The sequence below is a fragment of the Notothenia coriiceps genome, unplaced genomic scaffold (assembly GCF_000735185.1).
Source record: "Notothenia coriiceps isolate Sejong01 unplaced genomic scaffold, NC01 NC01_scaffold00017409, whole genome shotgun sequence".
Taxonomy (NCBI): Eukaryota; Metazoa; Chordata; class Actinopteri; order Perciformes; family Nototheniidae; genus Notothenia; species Notothenia coriiceps.
Window position 1 is genome coordinate 57,134 of NW_011350110.1, and position 11,857 is coordinate 68,990.

General features: G+C 41.4%; 1 protein-coding gene across 2 annotated transcripts in view; it reads left to right on the forward strand.

Moving 5' to 3' along the window:
- The window catches only part of znf536 (zinc finger protein 536), a 207,258-nt gene that overhangs the window by 46,497 nt on the left and 148,904 nt on the right, over window positions 1-11,857 (forward strand). The window contains exon 3 of one of the 2 annotated variants that reach the window (XM_010776893.1): window positions 29-119. The exons of the other annotated variant lie outside the window; for it this stretch is intronic. The gene's annotated coding sequence lies outside the window, so the exon portion shown is untranslated. The remainder of the gene's footprint in view (window positions 1-28; window positions 120-11,857) is intronic. 2 annotated transcript variants of the gene reach the window in all.

Genomic DNA, 11,857 nt, shown 5'->3' on the forward strand with positions numbered 1-11,857 from the left:
CCCCCCCTCTTCTCTCTCTCTCTCCCAGGGCTCCCTGAGTGCCGACCAGTAGCGGAGCTGAAGCTCAACGGGGCTGTCACGCTGTCCAAGGAACCCCCCCCACACACCCACTGTCTGAGGTGACTAAGGGCTTTCTGGGGAAGGAGGGAAATAGGGGTAGGAGGTGGGGGGAGGGGGTTACAAAAACTGCACAATGCTTTCAGGTATTTCTATGTATTCTTGCATGTGAAAGTTAAGTGGAAAAAAAGTGAGCTTGGTGATAGCAGGTTCTTCAGGCCATGATGCAATCTGTGTGGGTGATGATGATGATGATAATGACACATACCGTGAAAAAACTGAAACATCGACTTGACATATAATAATATATACGTTTAAATATTATTTAGTGCGATTGGAACCTAGTATTAAGTTCAACTTAAAATGAGTGCTTTCAACTAACCTAATACAGTAATGTGACATGTTTTGACATAATACATTTAATTAATGTCAATGTTTCAGTTTTTTTTACTGTGGGACACCTGTTATATGTGATGAAGACGACCTGCATATCAACAGATAATTCCTATTTAATCCAATTAAGTATCCGTTGTAGTGGTGTTACTGCGTCTGTCTTTAAATCCAAGCTGGTTCTCCCTAGTTTTTTTTTGTCTTCAGTGTCCAGACCAGAAGCTATATAGTGAGAAAGGCTTAGATCATATTTATGTATACTGTTGAGGGATTCGGAGGAGAAGTTAAAGCCTTTGTCCCGGAGTGGAAACCCTGACGTGCCCTGAGGACGCGAGGTTAGTTCACCCAGCGTCTATTTCTTGTCCTGCTGTGGAAATGCCTTTGCTGTCATGTCAGGAATATCTAGCCAAGGTGTGGATGAACATCTAGCATCGGTCTGTTAATAGCAGGGCCTGATAGCCGGGGTCGTGATTTATTTCAGTTTATATTAAAGTTAGGATTGACTGCAGTGCTGCTTTGGCATCTCAGAGTTCCCCTCCCAGCACCTTCTCTCATCGTTTCCTTTGCCAAATGTGGACGCTGACACTAAATGGATTTGCTATAACTCTGACATGAGTGGGAGGATAAATATATTTTTATATATAGTCTGTGTGTTCGTGTGTGTGCAAGGCTGTGTGGGGTTGTAAAGTGAAGCAAAAAAAAAAACCTGAATAATTTAGCGCTAACATTATTTTCTAATGCCATTCTTTAGAATCTGACTGTGTCACTCTAACAAATGCATGTGTCGGAAAGTTCAGGGGATTTTGTAGGGCGCCTGTGAACAGTGAGTGATGGCAACCAGCCGACTCTCAGCTCCTCTTGTCTACCAACAGCTCCATGTGAGCCCGCGCACCATATTCCCTCCTCAGAACTAACGCCGTGGCGAATTTAAACAAAAAGGCCACATATTTTATTTATGTGTCAAAAATGCAGTGAAAGGAGGGCAGGAAGGAGGGAGCGGGGCGTATCACTCTATCCGTCGCTTGATATCATTCCATCCATGCGGATCAATTCTCCCAGACAGAGGGAGATGAGAAAGGAGCGAGCGCGAGAAGGAGGCAGGGAGGCAAGGAAGGAGAGCTGAAATGGTGGTCGTATTGATTTGTCAAAGAAATACAGCGTTGAGTGTTTTGCTTAAACGTCCACATAAACCTGAGCTGTCAGAGGTGGGTGGGCATATACTGACATTTGGCCACGCCCACATATATTGTGCATTTTCTGCTTGGCTTAGCTTTACACAGCTTTACCCATCAGCTTCATGTGGTAATAGAGAAACGGGCATCTGCTAAACTTTGTTTCATGAATCTTCAAAATAAAGCAAAAAAACTTCATTTGCCACACTTTTATACTTATTTATAATCTTAACTGAAAGTGCTTTCAATTGCATCTCAAATCATTCCTGGGCATGGACTGTGTTTTGTTCTCCATGTTAGTCGCTTAACTCCCATTTTCTCTTTTATGATACCATAACCTCCTTCTATTGTAAACTCAAACAACATACTATCTCCTAGGGTTAGGGATAGTGTTTGTGTTTAGGGTTCTATTCACACTGGTAGGCCACGTTCAAAGAAATATAACTACCTGTCCGAGTTTATTTGTATGCTTTCCTATAAAGAAAGTCCCTGTTGACACCAATTTAACCACCATATACTTACAAGATCAGGGCTATAAAAGCCTAACCCCTCAATTACATTTTATTTGTTAAAATATAACCTCAATCAAGACCAATTGGATGGTGGATTTTACTCTGTTAGCTTCTAAATTCCCATTTTCAGTTTTAAGAGATTATAACCTACTGTCATTGTAAATGAATGCAAAATACATGATTGTTTATTCCAGGGTTAGGGTTAATATTATTTTAGGGGTCTATGTTTAACAGGTGCTGGTAGGCTTTTCCATGATATAAATCACAGTTGACACCCAACCCCCATATACTTACACAATCCAGGCCATAATAACCCTAACCTAACCCTAACTTCTCAAATATATACTTTTTAAATGTTCATACATCTGCTGCTGCGTAGGCTAATCACATTCCTAAATTGTGAATAACTACAACAACCTTGATAAGAGTGGAAAGAAAAACACTACAACATTATGTTAAGATAAAACCTCAATTAAGACCACCCACGCAAATGTAGCTGACTATGACGAGACTCCCACATCGATAAAAAGACCAAGACAGCAACATGGTGCCTAATTGGTTCAAGGAATCTGCCATAGATCCAGTCGTGTTTCTCCACTCTAAAGAAAATGTAATCAAGTCCCCTATATGACCATGGATACATCGGGGAAATCCCTCTTACACTCTGTGACTACATACCTGGCACAAGGACAAGAGTGGAGGGTTGCAATGAAATTAAAGAGCAGTTCAAGAAAACTGGAGAAAAGAGCATAGAGTGTGTGCAGGGCTATAAAAGGGATAGTTTAACCATTGATCGAGAGCAGTGGTGGAAATGGCAGCTGTAAATCAATTTTATCTTGGAGCAGCTAAAGAGTGTTTTCTAATGAGGTTAATGCCACATAATGGCTAAATTCTTCTGCTTAAGAGATGCCCTCAAGGTGGTGGCGAGAGATAGATGTCGCCATGGAAAGCTTAACACTCGGCCATTCAACACCGAGCAGACGGATGCCTTCTTCTCTCAGGGAGATTGTATCTTAAATGATGTTAAACCTTTATTTGTTCGAAGGTTTCAGGGGATCATTATGTCATTCATTACACTTTTGTCTAGACAGTGTGTTTTATGGATACATCTGGTTGAGATTGGGCATTTAGGAAATGTTTCGATCTGTTTTCATCTTCCAATAGAATGAGTTCCTTCCTGACAGCAACTAAGGCGTATAAAGAAAACGAAACTGTATTATTTCCAAATGTTCAACATTGTATCAATGGAATTCAATCAACTGTGGACCTTTTTTTGAATACTGCTTGTAATGTCAGTGCTTGGCAGTGAATAGGCTAGCATGTCAAACTGGAATGGGCCGGGTACTGCCGCTGAAAAGACAAAGTGACCCAGCACTAATAGACTATGAATCAAATTGACCTCTGGCAAGTAGCAGTGTTTATGAAATCCTTTATGTTTTAGGTTTATAAGGCCTGACCACTACTCTCTACATGCATTCACACACACACACACACACACACACACACACACACACACACACACACACACACACACACACACACACACACACACACACACACACACACACACACACACACACACGCAATAATCATTGCCGTGTCACAGTAAAGTCAGCAAGTCCTCTAATGCATGTCACCATACATGTTGTTTGTTCCTATACTTTAAATTACGACCAATATCTTTCGTATCACTCACAATTTTAACATAATCAAACATGTGGTTAATGATGTAAAACAGCCAATTCACCAAAAAAATAACGTAATTAGGTATAGCAAAATATCTTTGTTTATTTCAAATAGGAAAGTATGTGACAACTCAACAAACACAAGTGAAGTTAGGGTTAGGGTTAAGATGAATGAGTCATAACTTAACTATAACATAATTGTCACGTGAATATTGTTTTCTTAATTTAACACGAACACCACTCTCCTTGATGAAAGAGTTTTTTTCTGAATATTTCATGGTCGGTTGAGTTTTCGTAAAAACCCAAGATGGTTGGTTCCAAATGAGATTTAGTTAAACATCATACAATCAAATTTCATCTACTGTAGGTTGGTCAGTTAGCATCTTTATTTTTACCCTTTTTGCTTCCTGTAAGTGCTCCTGGGATACAAAGACGTCAGCAGAAGGAGGAAGCTTCGAGAGTTAACAACTGGTGCATCCACAACTGATACGTGCAGGGATTCCCAAAGCATCCGGTATCAAGACTAATCACAAGCTAGCTAGCTTACATGTCAGCAGACGCGTTGAAATTATTACATTACATAAATTACATTAGATAGTAATGGAAGCATAAGGAATCCTCTTTGTCTTCGGCGAGAGTGATCTGAGGAGTCTGCGAGCGGTAAACTAGCCTCTACCATCAGGTTGTTGACGGAAAGCATCTCAGAAAATGCGGTGAGGAGACACCGTGGGTGCATTGTATTATGGGAGAGGCTTGGTGGACTAAGGTGTTGACAGACAGGCGTTTTAAGTTTCCAATATTAAGGAATTCCTAATCATATCCATCACATTGGCGGGGAATCTAGCGCCGATGCACGCTACTTAAAATTTGAATTAGTCCAACGCTGACCAAATTATCGATCTAAGCACACTCATTCAGCGCTAACACGAGAATGGCTAACCGTTGACACAGACAGATGATGTGCAGATTTAAAATAATGCTTTCATATAACACTGTCTGCAAACCACTCTGGTTTGTGTGTGTGTGTGTGTGTGTGTGTGTGTGTGTGTGTGTGTGTGTGTGTGTGTGTGTGTATGAACAAATGAGTACAAGCAGCGTGTGGCATGAAACTTAAGGAAAGTTCATCTCCACAGACCTCTAGCATTGATCACTGGGGCCCTAAAGCTATTATCATGATCTAATTAGGTTTAACATAAGTCTGTGTCACGGCCCGGTGCAAGGCTGTCTTGTCCCCAATTCCACACTTTCACAGCATCCCTATTTAAAAATAGCACACATTTGCCACACATACATGCAGTGAATACTAATACTTTTTTTCCCTGTTGTACTGAGATCTACTTTAATGTCAGACTCAGGTCTAAGCAGGCTGAATTGATGTAATTTGCGAGGTTATGAACAAACGTGGGGTAATCTCTCAGGTTTTCCCTCCCTTATTGATGCCTGCTAGTAATCTGACAATTGGCTACACATTTTTGAAAATTAAATGTGACTCCTAGCTTTAAAAGATAATCTTGTGGACTTTTGCCTAAACATGCAAAGCCATGTCTTCTGAAAGAACAAAAGCTTTGTTCATCATGTTTGAATCAGCAATTATTTTAAAATAATTCCACTTAAGTGTTATTGGGTAGCATTCTAATTGTTAGCAATGGAAAGGCCATGAGGATACATTTGAACAAGAACACATTTGCAAGTAATGAAGTATTTTTGTAAGTCAACTTAGAAGTTAACATCGCAGTGGCTCCCTCGACAAAAAGCAAATGGATTTCCCCATTCGATTACGTTTTGACCAGATACCTTATTTCAGGCTCCTAACCAAAAACATTGACTTTGAGATGAGGGAACTGGAAGTTGTAAAATGCTTTGTCTTCTCCGGGTTTAAGGACTCATTACTGCACCACTCTAAGGCTGCAACCACATACTAATATGCATTATTTAGTTCATTTAACATTTCATTCTTGATATACATGCAACATTTCAGCGTACCCGTCCGAAAATGGTGATAAAATGTTTGTGGTCCAACACAGTATGATAAATCACAGCACAATCTTTTCTATATGATCGGATTTCTTATATGAACAGGAATCTGATATAACTTCACCAAACTAACTCTGTAGATATTATCCAATTCCCTTACACTCTACTCTTTTTACTCCTGAGAGCTGTGAGTCGTAGATGATGTGAAATACCCCTGGCTCAAAAGAAGAGAAGGTGAAACATGTAGCCGGTGACCTAATAAGAAGACCTTTGAGGTGCGGCCATTAATACAGCTGTCAAAAAGTATTCCGTAATAGAATACTATATTTAATTTGTTTTATCTACCTTATATCTGGGCTGCCGTGCTTTAATACAGCTGTGAATTACCTCCTCTGACACCTTATTCATTTTCAACATGATTAGCGGCAGTGGTGTGCATGGCTGGCGCAGTGGGTGGCTGTGGCCCAGTGAACACACTCATGGGCTCATTATGCCATTGCGCAGGTGTAATGGAATGACACCCCCCCCTTCCCCCACCACCCAATACACACACACACACACACACACACACACACACACACACACACACACACACACACACACACACACACACACACACACACACACACACACACACACACACACACACACACACACACACACACACACCAGGCCTTGCATGTACAAACTCAACAACATGAAAGCTTGCACACACACTGAATACAGTGGGCCCTCTTGGCCTCTTCACAAAGCAACTTTTTTTCAATGTTGTACAATCTAGGCATCCACTACAGTCTTATTATTTCAGGGCCAGGCTGAGGGTCCGTACTTCAGCCCCCCATATAAGGGAAGACAAGTCTAAAAGAGAAAAAACGTGTTAAGAGGACTCCCCTCCCTCTCCACTATACTCCTCTGTTATTATGAATAGTGGCGGTAAGAGAGAAAAGCATATACTCCATTTGAATCTGTTCATAGTTCCTGAAGGACCACTCTCGCCAGACGAGGGCCCTTTTTCTCCCCCCCACCCTCCCTCTTTTGATTGATATGTGAAATCCGTCTCTCTCCGCAGCTCTAAAGGCAGTCCCTGTGCGTCTGAAAGGTGCTCATTGTTGAACAGAGACCACTTTGTCAAGAAACAATCCTGTTCCCAAGGAAGCTGAGAATGTCTTAAAAAAGATACAAGCCCTTATTGTGTACATCGGGGAACTTTAATTTTGTGTGTGAGGTCATTTTAATCCTGATGAATTTTTATAGTAGCGGTTGTAGTTCAATGGCCGCTCTCCCTAATGCTCTAAAGAAGGAGCAAAATAAAGGAAGAATGGGGAAAGAATGAAAAAAAACCACCCAAGGGCCCGATGAACAATCCTAAACTTAGTGTGTCACGGAGAGCGAGGAGGAAGGGTGGAGGCCTTTGTTGACAGACACATTGGGATGTATTTAAGTTTTACAAAGGGGATTCCCTGAATGGAGGCTTGATTTCTGCTACAAGGTTTTAAAAATGCGCGCTCTAAGGGTAGATTTGCCACGGGATAAAGTTTGTGTTTGGTAATCTCTTAGGCCACAGAGAGCTGATGTGAGTGAACCACCCAGGACCTTGTGTCTGAACTGATGCCAAAGAGGAAGGGCAACAAGCCTCTAGGCCAGTGGTGTCAAACTCATTTTAGTTCAGGGGCCTCATACAGCCTCATTTGATCTCATGTGGCCGGACCAGTAAAATCATAACATTATAACTTATAAATAACTCCAAATAGTAATTTTTTTGTGCAAAAAAGTAAATTCTGAAAATGCTCACATTATGAACAACCTGTAACTTTTCATGAAAAATAAGTGCAATTTCATCAGTTTGATGACTCATTTGATCATTTACACATGTGCATTACAACTTACGGATCACAGTGTATCTACAAACACATTTAGTCACCGGTATCTGGAACTGAACAATATAGTATTTTACATTATGATCAAAACAACTTCAAGATCTATAAATGATTTTACATGCATTACCTCATCTTTGTATTCATTCTTACCATCTGCATTGACACACCACCATACAAACTAAAGTAGGAACTATTAAGGAAGAATGTTAAGTTACCACCCTGCATTGAAAATGTAAGAAATACATAAAGGTTGTGCAGTTTATACCTTCTCTGTAATTCGTACACTTTGCCGTCAGTCAGCTGCATGTTTGACACGCCTGTTTACACAGAGATCCACAACACTGCTAATGCAATGATTGAGCATTCCTTATTGGCATATTTATATTTCCAATCACATTTTTTCGAATTTGAAACTTCAAGTCATGTACTGTCATGAGTGTTATTCGTCATTATAATAGATGGGTAACTTTTGTGCAAACTAATGGTGTTGTTTGAGCGGCATTTGGTCTTTTCATCTGCTGTTTTGTTGTGGGTCCGCCCTCTGGCCCTGTGTAGGTTTAGACTGGATACAAGCCTATTAGGGAAGCGGTGCTGAACACAGAGCTAAACTGGATAAAGTTACTATATTTGTGTACTTTTGTGGCAAATTAAAGGACTAGATAAACACATTACATGTTTTTTTTTGTCGCTTTTGTCAAAATGGTGCGCCATTGCGGAAGGGAAGATCGCTCATCACCATTGTGGCTAAATGGAAACTGGATTTTATTTGCAGGGTGAGACCAAACAGCATGATTCATAATGGTTATTTATGTAGCATGTAGCTGAGACGCAGCAGGGGGCAAAGGCATGGTCTTTGCTAAGTGCGTCTCTTTGCTTAGTTTCTCCTCAGTCGGGCTCGCGGCCTGTCTTCCTGATAAATAATTCCTCATATGGATACCAAAAAAACATCATGTCGCTGTTTCTGATCTTTCCCAAAATAATGAGTGCATGAGTCTGTGGTTCTCCAGCGAAGAAACGAGGTGCATTCGAACAAGTTTTACTGGTACGTCAATCAGAGGGCCAACATTTTGCACGTAGTTTGGGTTAGCTCTAGTTTGGTGATGGATCCTCAGAATGCCTCAACATTTCAGCAGCTAAAAACCACACACCTGCCACCTCTGCTTCTTTTTTCTTTCCTCTAACTGTCTTTTTCTTTCTTTCTCTGCTCCTCCCTTCTACCTCTTTCCCTCTGTTCGGAGATGCAGAGATCCAAGTGCGCACTGGTGCATTACTAAGGACACCTGCTCTGTTGATGTGGCCAGGCGGATTGTGTATTTGAGTGTGTCCGTGCGTGCATGCATTTATTCATTTATCAACTTTGAGGCTGGGACCAAAAATCAAAACGTGTCTGGAACAAATCTGTCCATTTCTGTATAGTTATTCATAATGGGTTTTTAATGCTGTGCCCTGCAACACAGTGTCCTGATAGCTTGGCACCAAACACTAAACTCAAGCCATGCAGTCAAAGTGTTAACTGATGAGATAGATTGTTAGTCCATAGATTTTCCCAAAAATATTTTTGTTATTTAAAAGCCAAGGTACAGGCGAAACAGATCTTTTTACATTTAGCGCAACATTCAAACCTTCAAGGCCTTGGTATGTCATATTCCATTCATTAAGATACAATTGAAGCTTTTGAAATTACAATATAACAGAGATGTACATGGAACAGTAGAAAGACAAAATGATGTTGCTTCCTTCTCGGATATAACCAAGCTAAATCACATGGTTCCTCCCTCAACTTGTGATTTCCTACAATTATTGAAAAAGAGAGATGTCCCCCTTCCAGAGGGTCAAATGTACAAAGGGGGGAGAAGTTAATGCCTCGGAGGGCACAATATATCCTGTCACTTTATACTGTACTTCTCTTTTTTGCGAAGGAATGAGAAAAAGTGGAAGCGAAGGGGAGCTAAAAGGAATATTTGTATTACGGACATTTGAAAGACTTCTGTTCACTTCGCCTCCTAAACCCCCCCATCAAAAACCTGTACCCTGCCCCCCCAACTGCACCCCAACCTACATACAAAAAAAATCCTATTCACTTAGTATGTAGGTCACATTACAGTTGTGTCTAGCTATTGGATATGGGCTTAGATAACTGTTTGTTGAGTATTAAATGCTTTCGCTGCCTCAGCAGCCTCTGCCGCTGGTATTTCTCACCCAACTATGCAACTGAAAGGAGGCAGCGCCGCAGCAAAATCATGTCACACACACACACACACACACACACACACACACACACACACACACACACACACACACACACACACACACACACACACACACACACACACACACACACACAAATGTAAACATTTTTGTATGTCTCTCTTTTGTACAAATATGCATTCAATAATGTTGGTTGGACATAGCAGGCAATATAAAATTGTCACCCTATACTCATGGAAACTGACACTAGTTGTCTTTTTGATTTATGGGTACTTTAAACGGATTAGATTTCATTTTTAAAAGCTGAAACAAGTTCAGTTTCTGCAAATAAATACAAGGGAAAAAGGCCATATATAGTTTGAATAAACCATTAAAAACGATAGTGATTAAAGCATTATTTTAGGGAATGTGTGTACTTTAAAAGACAGGCGGAGACACACAGCGATGGCAGGCAGGGACGGGGTAAAGTGACAGAAAGCTGTACGCAACAGCAGCCCCATTGAGCTAAAGTGGCTGTGTGGCTAAATGATGTCATTGGCTAACTAGGCGTTCTCAGGCCATTGCCTCTGTTTGCGTGACTAAATACATACAATTAAGGCCTAGGCCCTTCTCAATCTCTGTGAACTCATTGTTATCCTCGGGTTCAAGAGCACTGATAATGGGGGCCAGAGGAAAACAGGCGTAGCAGCGAGAGAGACAGAGAGCTGGTGGGTAAAATAGACATCTCATTATTAGTGGCATTCTCTTTCACCCCAACAGCGCTACTAAAGCCTCGCTCACTCATCTGTCCTTTTTCTGCCTGTTTTCACCCGTGGCTCTTTGCCTTTTTTTCCACCTTCCATCCATGATTTGCACACATTTTTTGCGTCCTTTTTTTCAGTTTCTGTCTTTCGCCATTCTTCTCCTTTGGTACTGTATGTGAGGATGCTTTGTACTGGCAGTGTTTGTTCCCATACAGTACCACGTTTTCACATTAGTCTAGTTGCCAGCTCATATAGTCCTATTGTGAACCCGGACATGTTGAGTACCCCAAAGTTTTATGTTAGAAATGTATAGTAAGGGTCCCCAGGCCAAAGTAATCACCGGATGCTAACTTGAAGACTTGATGAATTCAGAAAATGGCTCGGCCGATTTTTGAATGGTTTTTGGGGCTTATTGAGGACGCTGTCCATTTCTGACATATTCAGGAAACCAAAATGTTTTAATATTTGTTCTATCTGTGGGCTATTTTTGATACATTTTGAGTCGATTTTGAATATGTAGGGGACTCGTATGTATAATTTGGATTGGACCAATTGCCTTTTGATTTGAAAAATAATTGCCCACAGTAGAGATAATCATTTTCTTCTAGTTCTCTTCATATCGAATGGTCGCAGCATTACTCATTGTAGTCAAAATCAGCCCAACTGCTGGCAACCAGACCAAAAAGCCGGAGTTAGGGTGAAGGTTAGGGTTAGGGTCAAACTAAAACAAGTAACTAAGTAACACTCAGTGTAGCCCATCTCGAGAAGTAGAGGTCACAGTATGGCCCTCCTCGCATGAAACACTCCCACACACACTCTCACACACACCAGATTGGGTGTAATCGTCTAAAGCGAGACTTCCCTGATGGCCTCGACACTTGACAGTGATGCCCTCAAGTCTAGGAGAAAACTCTGTAACTGGAGAACGATTGCTTCTGTCTGTCTTGAGTAACTGGATCACCACGCCGTCCTCCCTGCCCACAGACACACACACACGCACACACGCACACACACACACACACACACACACACACACACACACACACACACACACACACACACACACACACACACACACTCAAACACACACGAGCAGCGCAAACACATAGATATTGTTTCACCAAGACACACACACACACGGACGGATTTAACGGATAGACACCGGCGGCCGGAGAGGGAACGGAAGTTAGGCCGCACACAGGAACAGCCAGTATGCACGGTGCATGACAGGGGGTGTGT